Here is a 22,055-nt window from a genome sequence, read left to right on the forward strand (position 1 = left end):
TAAAAATGATTAATACAAAATATAAAGTAAAAATACATAAAACAAATTAACCTGCACTTTACCTTTGAAAAGAATAATGGCTGGTGTGAGTAAGTTTCTAAACTCTTGTGGGATTGCACCCAACGGGATGACATGCAGAAGAGCGTCCCAAAGCAATCGCAGTCTCCCAGCGCTATAGCAGTTCGCCGTAAAAGCGAATCCGAAAAGATCACAGATATACTATAAGCGCCTGCCATTGATGGGTGATACAAGGAACAAGGAACATTATAAATGCGCAGGGCCCTGCCTGACTGCTGTGTCTGTGTATAGGAGAGTGGCAGATCCCCGCTACAATAAATAACCGTGCTGTTGCTGTTTCAAGCTGAATAAAGCTGGTGTTGCTAAAGTACTGAAACTCAGCTTTGTGTTTTAGAGTGCAAGACGGGGACTCGCACGTCACAACACACACGCGCACGAGCACACACATACACAAATGCGCTAGTGCACACACACATACACAAACACGTGAGCGAGCGAGCGAGCACACACACATACACACACACACACGCGCACACACAGTCACAATGCTAATGCTGCAGTAAACAGTATACACTCATACGGATGTTGACTATATGAGTGAGGCATGCTGACTCAGACGGAGAATAGGAGACGATTGCCCACAATCCCACAGCGAGAGAGAGGGCTGGCCACATAAGGCCGAGAAGACAATTAAAGAATGCACCAGGCTTGTTTTTAAAGAGACTGATTCGAGCATTGTTTTAACCTCGTATTTAATGAAGACTTTTTTCTATTGGATTTTAACCTCCACTTCACTTCTGTTTACAGCAATTGGTTCGTAGCGTGCATTGTTGCAATGTTATTTTTCTTGGTTGTTTATTAAATTACGTATTTTTCAAATGTTATTTTTTTTCCCTGTGCTTAAGACTCATTAAAAAAAGTTTTTTTAGTAAGCGGTTCATAGCCCTACAGCGCAAACTTTTGCAATTTTAGTTTTCTCTGTTGTTCAAGGTTTTCTCAGTGTTATTCAATGTTTTTACATTTAGTTTACTATTATACTGTGCATTCTATGGTATAATTAACTATATTTGTGCTTAAAAATCTTAAAAAATATATATTTACATACAGTTTGTATGGTCTGGAATGGATTAATTGTATTTACATACAATCCTATGGGGGAAATTACTTTGGGTCACGACCAAATCGGGTTACGACCAGAGTTTTGGAACGAATTACAGTCGTGACCCGAGGTTCCACTGTATATGATAAGGTGCTACATTCTTTTTTGCCCACTCAGGTCTGCTAGTGAGCATCATCTGGTGTTGCCACTTCTACGTGGTATGAAATCTCAATCTAGACTCTTTTCATATGTACTGTATCTCCTAGTTGGTGGAGCAAGCTTCCCATCTGAAGTGCTAACTCCTTCAATGTGTTTAAGTAGCAATTGAAAACCCTACTCTTCTGTGAATATCGGTCAAACTGTAAATAAGTGTTTTTTGCTTTGTTATATGGTTATGTTGACCTCTTTTGCAAGTTGCTTTGGATAACTTGATATTATCAAAGGATGTGGCATTACGATTTGCAATTCTTGCTGATGTGGTATTCAAGTTCTGGTTCTCAACAAAACCATAGTCTGACACCATGTTAAATGGTCGAATAATCTGACAAATAAACTGCAAGTAGTTATACAGATAGCTATTATCAAACGAATGATTTATGACCTTTAAGCCCCGCCCCTTTTGATTGATGACTTTAAGCCCCGCCCCAACTTTGATTGATGACTTTAGGCCCCGCCCCAAATATGATTTATGAAAATATAAAAATTAAAAAAAAAAAAAAAATAAAAAAAATATGAAAATATGAAAATATAAAAATATAATTTATGTAAATATAAAAACATGAAAATTTATGAAACTATAAAAATATGGATTACGTTAATATGATTTATAAGCTATAAGATATTGACTCATCGCTCTAAGTTATAAACTTATAGTAAGAAAATAAAATTTTCTAAAATCGATATAAGATATTGACTCCCTGCTCTAAGTTATAAACTAATAGTAAGAAAATAAAATTTTCTAAAAACGATATAAGATATTGACACGCGTCTTTCCTGCTTAGCCATAACTAAAACGATATTCACTTCCCCCGCTCTAAGTTATAAACTAATAGTAAGAAAATAAAATTTTCTAAAAACGATATAAGATATTGACACGCGTCTTTCCTGCTTAGCCATAACTAAAACGATATTCACTTCCCCCGCTCTAAGTTATAAACTAATAGTAAGAAAATAAATATAAGTTCACGACACGCGTCTTTCCTGCTTAGCCGTAACTAAAACGAAATAAGATATACAATTATCTAGCCGAACCTTTCTAAAAACGATATTCACTCCCCGCTCAAGACACGCCGCTTCATTTTATAAACACTAAATTCAAAACTAATATTAAGAAATAAACACTTATCTTTCCAGCACTTTCTAAAACATTGCTTCATATTAAGAAATATACACGGATCTTGCTTGCATTCCCACGCACGGACGTGGCTTTTTAAAAATGAAATATACACTTATACTAATCGTCAGACAAAGCTGCTCTTTCTAAAAACCACGGTACCTTTAGTGTAAATCGAGACCCAGGACGCAGCCCCTGCTAGCAAATATTGGGAAACACCCCGCCATGCGGTACTTTGCTGGGACAAGCCAGTGCCTTTCGGATTAAATGATAATAATCTAAAATGCTTACCTGCTGTTTTAAGCCTTATCAATAAGATTCATAGACGTTGCATTCCGTTGTTTATAACCTAGATTCAAATCTGTTTTAACAAAAAGATCGCTCCTTACATCTTGTTTTAATTACCTTCCCATAAGAAATCGGGAGCCTTTCTGGTTTTATGATGAGCCCCCCGGCATAACTCTAAAAATGCGTACCTGCTGTTTTAAGCCTTATCAATAAGATTCATAGACGTTGCATTCCGTTGTTTATAACCTAGATTCAAATCTGTTTTAACAAAAAGATCGCTCAGACCATGGCTCCTTACATCTTGTTTTAATTACCTTCCCATAAGAAATCGGGAGCCTTTCTGGTTTTATGATGAGCCCCCCGGCATAACTCTAAAAATGCGTACCTGCTGTTTTAAGCCTTATCAATAAGATTCATAGACGTTGCATTCCGTTGTTTATAACCTAGATTCAAATCTGTTTTAACAAAAAGATCGCTCAGACCATGGCTCCTTACATCTTGTTTTAATTACCTTCCCATAAGAAATCGGGAGCCTTTCTAGTTTTATGATGAGCCCCCCCGGCATAACTCTAAAAATGCGTACCTATTGTTTTAAGCCTTATCAAAAAGATTCATAGACGTTGCAATCCTACAGGTAGTCGCCAAAGGCTTTCCGTTGTTTATAACCTAGATTCAAATCTGTTTTAACAAAAAGATCGCTCAGACCATGGCTCGTTACATCTTGCAGTAAAAAAAAAGACGACGCCTTTCTGTTTAAATGTTAATATATTTTTATATCATAAGATTCTCACCCCGAATCAAAACAATTAAGAAAATATACACTCGTTCTGATTTTTACTGCAAGATGTAACGCGCTTTTCAGCACTGGCTCTGCGAACTTAATCACAAGACTGTTTTTTAAAAAGCCATAAAGGTCAAAAAAGACTTTTTTTTTACATTCCTACGGTCTAAGAACAAAGTTATTAAATATTTTCCACTAACGTCTCTCTCTTATATTCACAGTTCTAGGGTTTAATGAAATATTTTCCACTAACGTCTCTCTCTTATATTCACAATTCTAGGGTTTAATGAAATATTTTCCACTAACGTCTCTCTTATATTCACAGTTCTAGGGTTTAAGAACAAAGTTATTAAATGAAATATTTTCCACTAACGTCTCTCTCTTATATTCACAATTCTAGGGTTTAATGAAATATTTTCCACTAACGTCTCTCTTATATTCACAATGATCTGTCGGTAAAACATAAAGGTTAATCTTATTCCTATTTGCTTAGATGTGAACCTTATAGTTGTCTGTAATAAATTTATTTCGAGTACTGGATTTAGTCTATCAACTTTAAAATACACGTGGCGTTTAGCACAACGATCTCTCGGTAAAACATAGATGTGACCCTTATTGCGGCGAGAGTTTGAATGAAGCTTATTCCCGCTACCAGGGTCTCCCCCGCCCCTTAGAGGCGGAACATCAACAACTCTGAACCTATGAGCTCTCCCCAAACACCCGAAGTGTTTCGCTCCGCCCTCCCAAGGCGGTACAGCGAACTATGCCTGCATAAAGTCTCCCGCTTTGTGTCTATTAAACACAATAACTTCCAGCAACCCAAGTTTGCGAGCTTTGTTAAAAGGTAGGCGTTTTTCGCTTTTTTCTTCCGCAATGGCTGGTATGGCAAAAAATACTTTTGTGATTGATGGTAAGTGTAGATTATCGAAATATATGTTGTTAACGACCGTCTCTTCAAACTCTTGAAATTATTTTCAATTATAAATCCGCTTTCAAATCAGATAGTTCCAGCGACGAAGAGCAATCACCAAGCTGCCTCTCTCCCGGAGGTAGTTTTTCTGCTTTTTAAATTAAAAAACTGTACCTAGTCGTAACGCACAGAGTTTATAAATGTGGTATTTTTTTTTCTTATTTCAGAAGGCTGTAGTTTCTGGCCGGTTGGTTGTTCAAAAAGTGAGTCAGATCTTCTTTCGGCCGTACTTTTAAATCGAAATGTAGCTTATAAGACCGCCGATTTAATAGTTTTAATGTCTTTAAGTATTTACAAACTTATTCCTTTTTAATGGTCGTCATATAGACTACCCTTTTAATGTTTTTTTGTAGTTATACAGACTAACTCTTTTATAAATCGAAATGCTGATTGTAAGACCGCACCGGTTTAATGTCTTTAAGTATGTACGTTTCATGCTAATTATTTTAATGAAAATGCACAAACTTATAAGAACGTTCTGGCTGATTACTTTTTAATGTAATTGTCTTTAAGTACGTACAAACTTAGTCTTTTATATTCTAGTATTTACAAACTTATTCCTTTTTAATGGTGGTCATATAGACTACCCTTTTAATGTTTTTTGTAGTTATACAGACTAACTCTTTTATAAATCGAAATGCTGATTGTAAGACCGCACCGGTTTAATGTCTTTAAGTATGTACGTTTCATGCTAATTATTTTAATGAAAATGCACAAACTTATAAGAACGTTCTGGCTGATTACTTTTTAATGTAATTGTCTTTAAGTACGTACAAACTTAGTCTTTTATATTCTAGAATCGGAGGCTGAACTGTTTGATTCTTTAAATCTAACTAGTTCGCAATTGGAGGATTTAATAGCTTCCACAGATTGTCTTTTTGAGAATAAAAATCCTGACTCGGAAACCCGTAAGTACCACTTTCATTTGACGGATCATGTATGGGTGTGTTTTGAAGAAAATAAGGCGTTGGGGTTAAATATATACTTTTTAGCAGAATACTCGACGCCCCCAAAGAGTGGTAATTCTTCCGAAGTTTCCAGTCAGCCTATAGAATCGGCGCAAAGGCCCTCGGACAGTCTACTATTGAACATCTTATTCACGCAGCCCGGTAAGTTGAACTATTTGTGCGAGTGCATGGCCAATGTTTATTTTTAAAGAAAACTTAGTCCTGCTTGTTTTTTTCAGAACCCGCCTCTCCAGGCTTACTTACTCAGATACTCGAGGGCTCACCGTCGTTTGCATCACAACCCGGACTTCTCACCCAAATAATCGGTGAACCTGAAAGATTTGATCCCGCTGCTAAGGCTGCTGAGTTGAAGTCTGAAATCGAACGAGTGCTGTTGATTTTTCAAAGTGCATTACCGGACCTTTTACCACTGTCTCCAGATATACGTGAAAAGGTTATTTTATTGTATGCAATTTTAGAAAACTTGTTCCCCAAATAATGTCTGACAAAAGGCGTGCCTGTGAGGACTTGGACGCTGTGAGCGGTTCTCAAAATGCTGGATTATTGCATGACATGGTGAATGAAGTTAGTTATTCTATTCGGCCCCCAAAAATGCCTACTCCACCACCCCGATATTTTAATGAATTGGAATATATTAATTGGCAAAATCAAAACATGTTCCAAATGAATAATATAATAGCGACCATGAGAGTTCCTTCACCTGTCACCACTCCCATCGACTTTGACCAGCTTGACAGCCTTTTAGAAGCCCTACGTCCAGTAGCCACCCCGGATGAAATGCAAACATTAAATAACTTGCTAGAAAGGGTTCAGCGGTCTTTGAATGAAAATGTGAATGCTCAAACGGGTCATGGTTTAACAAACACTTTGGGTTCTGTAAATGCTCCCCCACCTGTTTCAGCACCAGCTGCTCAAGTCTTGCCCCCTGCATCCTCTGTCTCTTTTATTTCAGCTATCCCTTCTGCCCCCTCTGCTACAGTCTTGTCCTCTGTTGCCAAGCCTTTTGCCTCAGTCTTGCCCCCTGTGTCTACCCCCTCGGCACCCTCTGTCTCTTTTACTTCAGCCACCCCTTCGGCCCCCTCTGTCTCTTTTACTTCAGCTACCCCTTCTGCATCCTCTGCTACAGTCTTGCACCCTGTTGCCAAGCCTTTGGCCTCAGCATCCTCTGTCTCTTTTATTTCAGCCACCCCTTCGGCCCCCTCTGTCTCTTTTACTTCAGCTACCCCTTCTGCATCCTCTGCTACAGTCTTGCACCCTGTTGCCAAGCCTTTGGCCTCAGCATCCTCTGTCTCTTTTATTTCAGCCACCCCTTCGGCCCCCTCTGTCTCTTTTACTTCAGCTACCCCTTCTGCATCCTCTGCTACAGTCTTGTCCTCTGTTTCCTCAGCCCCTATTGCCCCGCCATTTGTGGTTACCCCTTCAGTCGTGCCAGTTATGTCCGGTGGTTCTGTGGTATCTAAACCTTCACCCTCGTCTACTTTAGGCATGGCCGGGCCATCTGTTGTCTCTAGTAACGACGGTCAGGGTGGTTTTCAGCAGATCGATAGACCTGCCTTTAATCACACTGAAATAAGACACCCCTTAAATTTCACCAATGCCTATGAACTAGAGTCTTATGAGGAGGTGTTTAACAGTATTCATGAGACGCTGCAAAGAATTCTGGATAGTTTTTCAGGTACTTTAAATCCGCAAGATGTTGTACAGCTAGAATTGCGTGCTGATTCATTACCTATCAGCGTTTTTATACAGATGAATGGCTCTGATATTAATGTAGACGATTTTCTTCATCAGATAGAGAATCTTCTTCAGAGTCATGCGAGTGTGCTAGCGGATGAGTCTCTGATGCTAGTCACCCAGATTGTTCGGGCACCTAGCGGGGGCGCTCGTGGCTCTCGTAAGGTCTCATCTCTACTCAATCATGAAATAGTTAGAAAGAAAATGAGGCATTTAATTATTTCTTATAATTACGGGAATCAGCTCTGTTTTGCCTTTTGTCTGCTTAGCCTGATGGAGGACCGGTACATGCAAAACCCACAGTTATGCATGCGTGAAGCGTATAACCTTCAGAGCAGGGCTGGATTATCTGAGGATGAAAAAGTGTCCTTTGCAGACGTTCATAAATTTGAAAACTTGCTTGGTATTAAAATTGTTGTCTGGTATAGGTGTCTAAGAAATGAGAAATTTTTAAAATTTGAAAGCTCCCGAGGTAGAAACCCCAAAACCTATTTTATGTTTTTACACGATAACCATTACTACGGTATTTTGAATTTAAAGGGTTTTCTGGGTGTGAAATACTTGTGCGACTACTGTTACGTAAGCTACCACTCCGTCCTTAGTCATCGTTGTGAAGGTCACTGCAACGTCTGTTTCTCCCCAGATTGTCGTCCGATCCCTGAAGAACTTGTCAAGTGTGGTGATTGCAACCGTTACTGCCGGTCCCAATTTTGTTTTATTCAGCATACGATTCCTAAATTTAACGATAAGACCAACGATATGGAAGCGGCCTGTGACACTGCAAAAATGTGTCCCCTGTGTTACAAAACTTACACAGTGAATGCCGCCTCAAAACCCCATAAATGTCGGCCCAAGGAATGCAGGGTTTGTAAAGCAAAAATTGAAAATGATGCAGAAAACCATCAGTGCTTTATAGAAACTTTGAAGTCTGAGGATCGTTGTGAGAAATATGTATTTTATGATTTTGAAAGTAGACAAGAAACGGGTGTGCACATTCCTAATTACATATACTGTAAGTCCTTGCGTGGTAAATCCTGGTTCTGGGCGGGTGAAGATTGTGTACAGCAGTTCTTTGCCAGATACCGTCGCCCCAAGTATCAAGGCTATACCTTCATAGCTCACAATTCAAAAGGTTACGATGGGTACTTTTTAATGAAGTATTTGCTTGAAAATGGTGTGAACCCTAGTGTTACTACTCAAGGAAATAAGCTGATGTGTTTCACAGATGATGGTTATCAATTACGTTTTATAGATTTTTTAACAATGAAATTGAGTGCCATGCCTAAAGCCATGGGGTTTGAAGCCGCAAAAGGTTATTTCCCCCACTTCTTCAATACGGCTGAAAATCAGAATTATATCGGCCCCTACCCTGAACCTGAATGCTACGGTGTTCAGAGCATGATGACCAAAGAAAAAGAAGAATTTTTTACCTGGTACGACAGTGTCAAGCATGGTGTTTTTAATTTTAAAGAGGAGATGGCTTTTTATTGTAAAAATGATGTCGAAATTCTTAGAACAGCGTGCATTAAATTCAGAGACGAGGTCATCAAAATTGGCAATATTGACCCGTTTCAATGCATGACCCTGGCATCTCTATGTATGGCCATGTACAGGCAAAACTGTATGCCTCCAAAGTCTGTCGGCATCATTCCTTCTGACCATTACAGTAGTAGTCAGAAAAACTATTCGAACGCATCTATTCAATGGTTATTGTATCTCTGTGAAACAGAAAAATTGAACATCCGACACGCTCTAAACCTTGGGGAAGTAAAGAAGGGTTCCTTTTATCTTGACGGCTACGCCGTAGTTAAAGGTATTCCAACTGCCTTTGAATTTGCCGGTTGTTTTTATCACGGCTGTCCGGAATGTTATGATTTTAACAGTACCCATCCTTTAACCGGTATGACTTGTGCAGTTATGTACCAAAAGTTTATGAGAAAATTGGAAATACTTAGGTCTAAATTTAATTTAGATGTGCATGTGCTCTGGGAGCATGATTGGGAGACGATGAAAAAACAAGACCTCAGGTTACAAACTTTCTTAAAACACTGTGATTTCCCTCAGCGTATACAACCGAGGGACTCGTTGTTCGGCGGCCGTACCAACGCCATAAAATTGTATCACAAGGCAGTGGGGCCCGAACAGATTCACTATTATGATTTCACCAGCTTGTACCCGTTTGTGAATAAAACAAAAATGTACCCGGTCGGTCACCCCACTATTATTTTTCAGCAGTTTGGCGATCTCAGGCAGTATTTTGGCTTAATTAAAGCCACCGTCCAGCCTCCACGCGGTCTCAATTTTCCAGTTCTGCCTCTCAGGTTTTGTGGGAAATTAATGTTCACCCTCTGTCGCACCTGCGCGGAGACAGAAGCTCAGACTGTGGACTGTCGTCACACAGAGGATGAGAGAGCTTTAACCGGTACTTGGTGCAGTGTGGAAATAGCAAAGGCCGTTGACAAAGGGTATAAAGTTTCAAAAGTATACGAGATTTGGCATTACCCCGAACATACTTCTGAGTTATTCTCAGACTATATCAAACTTCATCTAAAAGGCAAGCAGGAGGCCTCGGGCTACCCTGCTTGGTGTACGGATGAGGCTTCCCGAGACCGTTATATTTTAGATTATTATCACAAGGAAGGTGTGCAATTGGACCGCGATAACATCGCCGTAAATCCGGCTAAGAGACAAATTTCAAAGTTGTTTTTAAATTCTCTTTGGGGTAAATTTGGGCAAAAACCTCTCCATCTCACTACTAGCTTAGTCAAGGACGGTGAGGAATTCTTGCAATATATTTTCTCCAAACAGTATAATGTTTCTTATTTTGAATTTATCGGCGATGAGATTGCTCAAATACAGTGGAAGTACACCGATGAAAAGTATACCCTACCTGGTAGCGTTAATGTTGTCATTGCTGCTTTCACCACGGCCTATGCACGGTTAGAGTTGTACGATTTACTGGACAGTCTGGGAGAAAGGGTATTGTACCACGACACCGACTCGGTCATTTTTACTTCTCAGCCTGGTCAGTACAATCCTCCTCTGGGTGACTATTTAGGAGAGCTCACCAGTGAGTTAAATCCTGGTGATTATATTACTGAATTTGCTTCAGGCGGTCCAAAGACGTACGGTTATAAAACGGCACAAGGCAAAACATGTATGAAGGTAAAAGGTATAACCATCAATCACGAAACCGGTAAAATTATAAACCTCGAGTCACTAACCAATCTAGTTCAGAATTTTGTGACGTCTCATGAAGCCCCTCCTCAAGAGTTACTGGTTCACGGTAAGCGGATCCATCGAAATAAAAAACGTTTCACTTTAGAAAACCGACCACTCAGGAAGAAATTCAGAGTGGTGTATAACAAGAGGGTTCTCTTAAAAGATTACAACACAAGACCTTATGGCTACTAAAAGAGATTTTGACGCACGCCTTCAACACCCCTTCGCTAAAATTATCTCGGGGCCCTCTTGTTCCGGTAAATCCTATTATGTGAAAAAATTATTGGAACATTCGAACCATGTCGTGTCTCATCCTTTTCAAAATATAATTTGGTTTTATAGTTGCTGGCAGAAAATGTACGGCGAGCTATCGGCTAAATTTCAGCAATTAAAATTTATTGAGGGACTCCCAAAGTCTTTATGCGACGACGAACTTCTCCCTCCTGAGAAAATAAATTTGGTCATTATAGATGATCTGATGGAATCGGCTAGCGAAAGCCAGGAAATAGAAAAGGCTTTCACAAAATATACTCATCATCGGAATCTGTCTATCATTTACTTGGTTCAAAATTTATTCTTTCAAGGAAAGAAAAGCCGAACGATTAATCTTAACGCCAATTACATTACTCTTTTTAAAAACCCCAGGGACAAATTGCAGATTACTACCTTGGCCCGCCAAATGTATCCGAGGCGTGTTAAGTTCTTTTTGGAAGCTTTCGAAGATGCTACAAAACTACCGTACGGCTATCTCTTAGTGGATTTAAAGGCACAGACCCCAGACGAACTGCGTTTAAGAACAGGTCTGTTTCCGCCCGATTGGCCGGTCGTGTACACCGTTAAAAGATAAAAGAAGCTGTTCTGAGTCCCCGTTACATATTCTGTCAGCATGTCGGCCAGAATAAGCAGAAACCTACAGCCTCTCAAGGCCTTACTCCGTTGCTCTTGTCGCCGCCGTAAAATTCTTATAAACGCCTCTTCTGACGATTTAATTAATGCTTTGTCCGAAATAGCCTGTAATACTTTAAAAGGTAATATACCTCTTTCGCCCAAACAGTTTAAGCTAATCAAGAAGCATAAAACATCTGTCAGAAAAATAAGTGACAGAAAACTAACCTTAAAAAAGAAGAAAGCTATTCTGAACCAGAAAGGAGGCTTTTTGGGTGCTCTTTTAAGCGTCGCCGTGCCATTCATATCCAGTTTATTAGCTTCTAGAGCATAAACATGGAATACGCTCAAAAAATGTATTTGGTCCCGCAGCAACAGATGTCTCTTTTTCAGCAAAAGAGCGCTAACCCGAACGACCTTTTGAGTGCCACAGAAACTGAACTGGACAAAGAAATGAGAAACATCCTGCAACGCTGTGATATAGGGGCTGACGAGAAGGTGAAGCTTTACACTTCTATCTTGCAGAGATATCTGACTCTAGTTAAAAAGGCCGATAAAGAAACTAGCAGTCTGGCGCTCGTATTACCAAAAGAAGAAAATGGCGAGGGGGGCCCTGGAGCAGTCATGGTGTCTGAGGACAAGGTTTGGCAAGAGGTTTTGAGAAGCGCGCCTGTAAAAGCAAAGAAAAATGTTGAATTTGTTTTACATAAAATGTCCGTCAATCCCCATCACGCGTTTTGGAATAATCGTGGAGAGCTATTGTTAGAGGGTAAACCTTTGGTCGGATCCAACATGGTGGATTTGGTCCGTAATCTGACCGCTTCTCATACAATACCTGAACATAGGAGACCGCGGGGGTGGAAGGAATTTGTAAACGCCATGGCTGGTTTGAACATTCCATTTTCTGTCGTACCTAATGATGAAACAAGAGAACTCCTTGAAAGTTTTAAGCCACCCGCCGCCCCCCTCCCTGCTCATCATACAGAAGTTACCCCCTACCGACTGAAACCGAGAAAAAAAAGACTGGAATGGATCGCTTATTAATTTGTAAAATGATTTGTTTATTAAATACAATTTTATCTCATTACAGAGTGTCGTCATCCTTTAACCGTCTATTGAAATATTTACAGGTCTCTGATCTTTGCACGCATGGGTACTGATAAAAACAGAGTCCCGGCGAAGGAAGCCAGGAACGAACAAATTTAGAGACCATAGAGTCATTACTGTTCACGTCCTCCGAATACTTTTTTATTACAGATGTGTACGGGAGACCTTTTCCTCTCTGATGCAGATAGAAGAGGCAGTGTTGACCGCATTTGTCCGAGAACCAACTTTGAAACTGTCGGTTATTGTAAATGATTTGTTTACAATTTTTGCTTAAGAAACGGTAAATGTCGTTCGGGAAGTAAATAAAGTCCGGAGGATTTCCATAGGAATCAAAAAACTCCCCATTTCCGTCTTCTGTGAGGTAAATCCCCAGCCAGTGTTCTCCGGGTTGGGTTTGACGGTGAGTATTCACTACAAACATGGCCGGCAAGACGTTATTTTTTTCCGGTAGTTGATCACACGCCAGCACACCGCGGAAATATCTTTTGGTGTAGGGGTCTTGGGACAGTAGTTGTGTTAATTGTTTTGTATTCATGGTGCTTATTAGTAGTCATACAGAACATTACGTCTCTGGTTGATTTCGATGATGTTGTCAAAGACCGCATATACTATTAGATTGACGGTCCTAGGGAGAGGGACGCGGAAGCGTAATTCAAATCTCATGTTTCCAGTTTTAACTAATGAAAAATGATCACCGCATTCTTGATCGGGGGTTAGATCAAAAGCGAAAAGAGTATATCCTTGCGAGAACTCTGAACGGCTGATAGACAGAGCTTGATCCTTCAAATGCTTACCAGTGGCCAATACCAGATTATAATATTCTCTGGCACTGTTGCCGCTTACAAAGTCTGGTTGAAAAGGTTTGGCGGGAATCTGTTCACCGTCCATGTACAGAGCCAGGAACTCTACATCGTTGTGTTTGAAATTGAACGGGTTACGCGTATAAGACCCCGAAAAGGCCTCATTATCCACCATGCCAATCACCACATACTTTGGTAGTTGCCCCAGAAACAGGTTTTCTTGATTGCATACTCGGATTCCCGCGGGCATACTGAATACTTTCATATTCACCCTTTCCACAGGGTATTTAGCATTGGCTGATGTAAGGGCATGAGCGTGTCCTAATTTCACGGCCGGTGAAACTTTTACTTTTTTTACAAACAGGGAGGCTGATGTTATGATTACTTTGTAACGTTCGGCATCACCGGACATTAAGCAGAATTCATCTTTGTTCCGAACCATTTTAATCTTCACGTCTAGGCCGTTCAATAGTAGTTTTTCCTGGAAAAAGAGATCTGTATGTATGTGCCCCAGAAGTTCGACAGTCCTGCTACCGGCTGTATAGGCACTTCTGTTATTAAAACCGCTGTTTTCTCCGGCGGGGTCTGTCTCTTCCAATTTGTTAAGTGTATCTTTGTAAAAAAGTCCTGTAGCAAACTGAGAATGAAGAGTCTCTTGGCTGTAATTTAGCAGACCTTCTAAGACCGCTCGGTAAGGATAACAATTTGAACTCTGTGATATTAGGCGGTCCCCCAGGGTGACATCAACTTGAGAAAACAAACTGGCTATAGGGTAGTTGACAAATCCGACCTTTGCCCCGGCAGGTATGTTAGTCCCGTCAGCGTTCACTATCTTTCCCCTTAGGTGTAGAAGAGTGTTATTCAAGTCCAGGTAATCTTCCCCATTTCCGGCTATGAGAAATTCTAGCGGAGCTACTTCAGAGAGGGCTGAGAGTGGTGGTACTTCAACGTATATACTTTTATCTACACTCGTTTGAGTAAAAGGCACCGTAAACAGATCCAGTTCAGATTTGACACACTCTTCGGACATTCTGTGTACGAAAGCCATCTTCTCTTAAAAAATGTCTCTCCTCTTCTTTTTGCTTGCTTTAGTCTTGTTCCTCTTCTGACGACGTTTAGATAATGCTGTAAAAATAGTGCGCCCGGCCTTTTTAGCTGGCGGGGCCTGACGCAACCCCGGTGGTCTCTTGCGTTTTGTCTTTCTCATGACCATCAAGCCCGCTCCCTCCTGCTTTTCTAGGACTCCACCCGCAGCACTGGATATAGCACCTGTGATCACATCTTTTACAATATTTTTAGCCGCGGATTTGATATGTGGTTTTGCGATGTCAAAGCCTTTTTTAAGGAGAGGTAAAGCTCTTCTAAACAATCCTCGAAATATACCTCCAATCCCCCCACCATACATTACAGGGGATCCAGAGAATCCCGGTAAGCCATTACCCGCTTGGGTCTGATAATATTGGATGTAAGGTGTTGGGTCCTGGTAAGTCCTCATTGTTTCAGTCGTGCATACAATGCCTGACGGGTCTGAAATGCAACTTCACTATCACCTTACCAAACTGAAATGGCACGTTTTTGTTCTGGTCCGTCTTTATTTCAATAGTCACTGTGTCAAAATGATTCTTGCTGACTAGGGCATAATGCGGTTTGTCATATGTGATGGTTGTAATTTTATTAGCCTGATCCTCTATATGAACACACCTCAAAAGGGGTACGTAGCTGTCTCCGACTCTCTGATGAGATACCATATCCCCGTACACGTACAAAGTGTAAAAGCCGGCCCTGATGTCGGCGGGGAAAGGTGCCTTATAAGTTAAACCCCGAGTCTGATCAGGATGCGCTCCTAATATTCGACCCAGCTGTCCTTTCAAGTGTATAGTTTCATCCTTTTCACCCGGTACCACGTAGACTCTTCTTTCCACAGCATTATAACTGAATTTCGCAGAGCTCTCGGAAGGGACAAATCCAGCTGCAACATCTGTCAAAGTGGGCAGGTTTAAGGTTGTCGAATTCATAAAAGACAGTAGGTCGTGAATACCTTCGTAATATCCGCATGGAATGTAGTAATGTTTTTTTACCCCCGGAGCTGAAACGTAGAATTCGTTATCCGGTTTGTCTATGGTATTCCACGTATGTGGGTACTGAATTTCGGCTAGACCGACTTCCCAAGAACCTTCTAATTCTATGGGTTTAGCAAGCTTCGTCGTGAAATTGGATATTGTGTTGTTAGGGAAAATGTCTGAGGACGCGTTGCTCGGTAGAGTCACAAAAAAACTTTTGCGCTCCATGGTATATCGCTAGAGAATGAAGAGTCGATTAGGAGCGTTCTGGATTTTATTGAACATCTTGGGCTTGGCTCTCCGGTATCCAGCTGTTAAATTTTTCTGGCCAGCCAAGCCATTTGACTAAAATGAGTCGTTTTTTATTCTTAACTTTCCTAGCCAGTATTTTTTCAATCCTGTAAACGTCTGTGGATCCGAATTTAATTTTCTGTAATTCAGGGTCGTAAAAGGATCCTACAATCTCTTCACCATCGTAGTCTTTCAGTTTGTACACTGCCGGTTCCCTAGGTACAAGTTCAGATACGGTAAAGATTTCATCTGAAAATGATTGCTCATAACCTTTCTCAAAAGGATGTCTGGTTTTAGACACCCTAACTGTGTCTCCTACTTTGAACTTAAACAGCGGCGGACCCGGGGGGCTGGCTACGCCGTATAAGTTTTTGAAAACTTTCCAGGAATTTAACGCGTTAACATCGGAAGGAGCCATTTTTATGCTTCGATGATAACTTTTGTTGTAAGAGTATACTAGATCCGGCAATTTATCGATGTAGGCTCTCGTGTTATAAGCGCTGAAATATTTCCACATTTTAGATTTTAGTGTGCGGTTAAATCTCTCCACCACAGAGGCCTTTAATTCGTTTCCTGTGGTGAAATGTTTTATTCCTATCTTCTTTAACAGTTTTTGAAAATCTCGGTTGAAAAACTCTTTACCCTTATCGGTCTGGAGCTTCTTTGGAGTTCGACCGGCACTCAGAATGTCTTGGAAGGCTCTTGTCACTTCCTTACCCGTTTTGTTCTTCAGGGGGCGTACCCACGCGTACTTAGAAAGTACATCGATACATGTTAACAAATATTTATACCCCAGATTATGCTCGGACACATTTGTCATGTCCGCTAAATCTAGCTGCCATTGCGAGTCTATATCGGATACATAAACCTTATTTCTCCTAAAATGCCTTCTAGCGGGTTTGTGAATTGTATAAGCATATTGACCGGATAACCAATCCGACACCTGTTGGTCATTACTTTTCTGACCCGAAACCTCAAGAGCTCTTTTCAAAGAGTCTTTTCCCCCAAAGCTACCAGGATTTGCCGGGTTATAATAAACTTTTTTCAAGTAACCCTCCATCGTCGACGGTGAAAGAAAAATGTCAATGGTTTAAAAATCAAATGAGTCTTTATTGTTAATTTTCAAAACAACATTGTTTAAATTTCAAAACATTATTAAAATTTGAAAACATTATTAAAATTTCAAAACGGCAGTATTAAAAAAAAAACATGATTAAAACATTTCATAGAACAGGAACATTGAGTGCAGACACTTCGTCTGATTTTTCTAAGTCATACTCCCCGTAAAACCCCAAAGGTGCATCGGTCGGTTCAGAAAAATGTCTTTTAGAAAAGGCATCGGCTATTTCACGTATTTTCGAGTAAGAGGGATCGTCCATGTTGTGAAAGGCTTGTACAATGGCTTCGCTAATAGAATGTTCTTTTTCCAGTTCATCGACGGCATTTTGCACAAATGAATGAACCTTGTGAAAAGGCGGAAAGATGTTGAAGCAACCCAGAGTCTTTATGACCAGGCTCCTGAGCCATGGTTTGCGGAAAACAGTCAGAACCTCTTGAAAGCGGCCAACCCGATAAACAGAGTCAGGCTCAAACAGACACGTATGCTGCGTCTGGCTGGGGTGATCTATGAAACAGCCATGACAGGTGCTTTTTAGGTCCCGATCGACTATTATGTCCAGCAGAGCCGCAATCAAACTCTTCACCAGTTTCAGAGTCTTTCGAAGTGTTTGACCCAGGGGCCCGTCAGTTTGCTCAATGTCCATACTCTCACAATCAGCATGCCGGGACGATGGCTTCCATGCGGACAGAGCATCTACCAGGTTGTCCATGGCCTCTTCTTGCCGCATGGCCTGCACGGCTATCTCCTCAGCTCCCGTTAGGCTCCTCCGAGCATCCTCAGCAGGGACAAAATGGTCAGGTACTGTACGGTTCTTCAGGAGACAGTCCAGCCAATACATATCATCAGGGGCGGGTAACTGAGGTTCAGGCCAATAGATCTGGTCGTTTGAGGGCATCAGAAGATCCGGCCAAGACGGTGGGTCTGAAGGAGAGTTGTTAGGGACAGAGTACCCGGAGTTAGGTACGATGTCGTCGGGCCAAAACAGGCCGTCGCAGAGCGCCGTCTGTTCCATAGACCAACAGGTCTGATCAGGAGCGTAGCCGGCGGGGTGTTGGTTGTCACCCGACCAAAACACATCGTCGTCTGTCAGCATCTGGTCAGCAGCCGAGTAGCAGGGCTGTAGGTTAGTGTCGATCATCTCGTCGGGAGTAGAGTAGGCAGTGTTGGCTTGAAGGTTGGCCGGCCAAAAAAGGTAGTCAGCGGCGGACGTATGTTCCATACCTCCGGAGCTTGGTTCTTCGGAGCGCATCAGAATGTCGAGGACTTCTGCCACCTCAGAGGCCGAGAGAACAGGGAGACGACCGGACCAGCTAGCACCAGCTTCAGTAGGGTAAGTATTTGAAGACATCTCGATAGGTTTTTAGGTTAATGTAGACTGGGGGGAAAAGATCTCTGTATTTATCCCCACTCACTTAGGGGTGGTTGCCTCCCAGTTTTCCTCCTCCGAGCATGAATTATTCAACATGCTAAACTCCTCCTCCAATTTTCTTTTAATTCTTTTCATCTGGTCAGACAGTTTCCCTTGGTAAATAGCTTCATCAATATTTGGCATAAGAGCTTTAAAAAAAGTCCAGTCTTTTATAGAAAAATTAATTTCAGTCACTCGCTCCTTTAGCACATTTTCTTTATCTTCCTCCTCTTCGTGACTGGCCTCGTTATATTCGGGAAGGATAGGCTCCTTCTTGGAAACAGCGATCGTGAGCTGTCCATCAGCATTTCTTTTCAACTCTACCCGGCACAAAGCACAGTTAGAGTCGTACCAGACTGAGCTGAAGCGTGGTTCCCGTAACTCCCGTAACGTTCTTCTGGACACCCTGTTTGCTTTCTTAGGAGCGTTCACAAGACCGTCCATTCTGTTTGCTTTTGTGTGTCGTGGCGTTTTCACTGAATGTCTAGAATTTTATACAACAACTCTTTCGGCTCCTCCCACAGTCGGTGGTGAGAGACACGCCTCACCCCTAACCCTATAGGCGGATTGAGAGATAAAGGCGTACCTCAGGGGCGTGAGTATTGTTAATGGGGCGTGATAGGTGTCCGATTTACGAAAGACCCACCCTAAAAGGTGTGGTTTAGAGATGATCAATTATGACGGTGGTCCAACCCCCGCATGGGCGGGGTATAGTTCATATTTTTATAGTTTCATAAATTTTCATATTTTTATATTTTCATAAATTATATTTTTTATATTTTCATATTTTCATATTTTATATTTTCATATTTTCATATTTGGGGGCGGGGCTTAAAGGTCATAAATCAATCTAACACCTCCTTTGACAGTTGCTTTCTGTATGTACTACTACTACTGCACACCTTTTTTTTGATATCCTTTGAGAAATGTGCATGGATGCCAAGGTGCTTGACCTATGGCTATTACATATTAAAATTCTTTAATACATACCAAAGCAAGAATGCAGCAGGCAGTCTCTTTTCTCAACCACAACGGAAAACGAGTAGTATGTGTTCAATTTTTCTTTGGTTATTTTAATCTCTTTAAAAATTTTCTTCAGCACTTTTAAGATTAACTTTAGCTTGCTCAGTCAACATGCACTTTGACTGTAATCTAAGTATAGCTTTTGATATGATTGGATTGGTTTATATCTGAGATCTAATTGGAATCTCTACATTGACACCCATCACAATGCCTATGAGGTGTAGCTTAAAAATGTTGATTTAAGTTGCTCATATGTAATCAATATAATAATTGCAAAAAATATTTTTAAAGATTCAAATTTATTTAGTCCCACTTTATTATTTTTTAACCATCCACAAGTGCATATATCACCAACATTTCATACTACTCCTCAAACTATTAAATCCAGTCACACAGGATTATTTTTGGAATGAAGGCTATCCTTAAGCAATTTTTGAACTGCATGCCTTAAAAACTCAATGCAGTCCGACTTTTCTAATATGGAGACCATGTGCTAGGATGACTATTGGCCCCCTGCCTGTTGTCCTGCTCCTTAGCCTTAAAAGGGCAGTATAGTCCAAATTATCTTGACTTGGAACAATAGATGACCTCCTGTTAGCCAGGAGGTATTTTATTTTATTTTTTTCTTTTAACACACCTCCGCCTTGCTCTTTTCGATTGTTGCCTTAGGGTACAAAGTTTGAAGGATATATAATACTGTATAGATATATATAATAAAGATATTCACTTTCACCTCACTAAGGTGAATGTTCTCCTCTCTGTGTTTGGCCTGTGTTATGCCCTTGTGATATTCTGTGCCACTGTGATGCTACTTCCCTTGTTGGAATTGATAGCCCTTCATACTAGGAAATAATTATGTATGCGAATGGAACAACTTTATATCAAATAGTGAGAAATTTGTAATTTTGAATATCCTTTTTTACTTTTCTGCCAGAAAAAACTTAACTGCCTTATTTATTTAAACTTTTCATATGTTAAAAGTCTAGAAGGCTCTGCTAGAATCAACAGGTTTGAGCTAAATAGCAAAATAAGAATATTTCTACCTTCAAAAATGAAGGCTACAGTTACTAAGAAAATGAACAATGAGGAGAGCATTCAGGGATCATGCTGTGAAAGAAGCAGTAATGTATATTCACATGGTTATAGAGTCACTCAGATGTTTGTGCAAAAATATCTAGAGGCTTGAAAAAACGTATTGGAATTCTTCAGTGACACTGACATGTGCAATGAAAGCATTTTGACTAAAATGAAATTCTGGCTCCAAAAAAAGGCATACAAATTTTGAAGATGTACTGTATAGATTTGTCTGGAGGTACTGAGCAGTATAAACTCTGGCAAGGTTGTTTCTCATAAGCCAATTTCTAGGCGTCGAAAAGAATTTGCTTCCTGAAGAAAAGCTGTCAGATTGCATATTTCCTCTTGAAAAAATGTAGATTTTATTCACATTAGCAAGAGATAAATACAGCTTTAACATGTTGGTTGTGAGCATCATAACATTTTAGCATAAGATAATTATATGTTATGGACTGCTAAAGCTAAATGAGAAAAAGTAACCCATCATAATTTGCATGCACATTACTTCCTGTCTATTACTCTTTGCAAAACAAGACATGGTGCTAACTTTGCAAAATTGATAAAGTGAAGCTTACGAATGCTGAAAAACATTTTTCCTGTTATTCGTGTAAGATGTGGTTTTACATCCTATTTAATAATGTGAAAATTATGATAACCTTTATTATACCGTCATTGCAAAGAATTATTTCTTTTTTTCATTTTAGAAGCTAGTGCTTACTCAGAAACATTGGTCTGTGGTAGGATTATTAATCTTTTCCTTGCAAACAGGGGACTCACAGCTCAAGCGGAAGCAGTAGGGTATAGATAATGCAATGAAATGTAATTGACATTATGAAATCTTTCACTTTAAAGCAAATGAATGAATTTTCTTTGTCCAGTCTAATTTGCTTTTGTATTTTATTTATATTAATTTAACATTTAATTACTTTATTATCTGTTTGAAGTCAAGATCTGACAAAAAATGTTACTGTTAAATCTGATGTTACTTGTCTCTGAGAGCTACTCTGGCTTCTCACTTACTTCAAAATACTGAGTTTATTGCCTTAGGTAAGAGATCTTAAAAGTTATAAGGTCATGTTATCATAGTTAAAATCTTTACAAGACTATTATTTCTGAGGGATCTCTCTAGCTAAACTCTACTAACCACAAAGTGAATTTAAAAAACATTTTCCCTAACCTGAACCTAAAAGAGCCTCTGATTTATAGTCATTCTAGCAGAAAATCGGAATGTTGAAACTGCATGAGAAGCACTTTATGAGCTCATGAAATTCACAAAATCATGACCCATGCCAGCATTAATGAGCATCCCTTCTCTCTACTCACAGTACTGTAGTATATTGCAGACAAAAAAAACTATGTACATTATATACTGTAATTACTGGTAAAGGTACCAAGCTTTCCTTGAAATTAAATTGTGCCATGTGTGCAAATGAGCACAATACCATGGTGTGAACTAGTGGATGCACTTTACTGCTATTTCTTTAGTCTGTGTATATTGTAGTATATTTAATCAGAATCAGAATTCACTTTATTAGCCAGGTACACTAATGTGTACTATAAATTTGTCTAGGAATTAGTATTGGTGCAATATGCAAGGACAACACAGAATACAAAAGATAAATATAAGAACAGAAAATCTAAAACGAGAAGATGTGATGCAGCATACAAAGGCAATACAAAAAATGAAGAGATAGTAGGATTAAAATGTCTAGGTAGTCTAGTGCAGGGTTCGCCAACTCCGGTCCTGGAAGACCACTGTGACAGCAGGTTTTCATTCTAACCCTCTTCTTAATGAGTGTCCTGTTTTTGCTGCTAATTAACTTCTTTTGAGCTAATTTTAATTGACTTGCTCTTAAAGACTGAGACCCTTTAAT

This window comes from Erpetoichthys calabaricus, chromosome 4 (assembly GCF_900747795.2).
Source record: "Erpetoichthys calabaricus chromosome 4, fErpCal1.3, whole genome shotgun sequence".
NCBI classification, from domain to species: domain Eukaryota; kingdom Metazoa; phylum Chordata; class Cladistia; order Polypteriformes; family Polypteridae; genus Erpetoichthys; species Erpetoichthys calabaricus.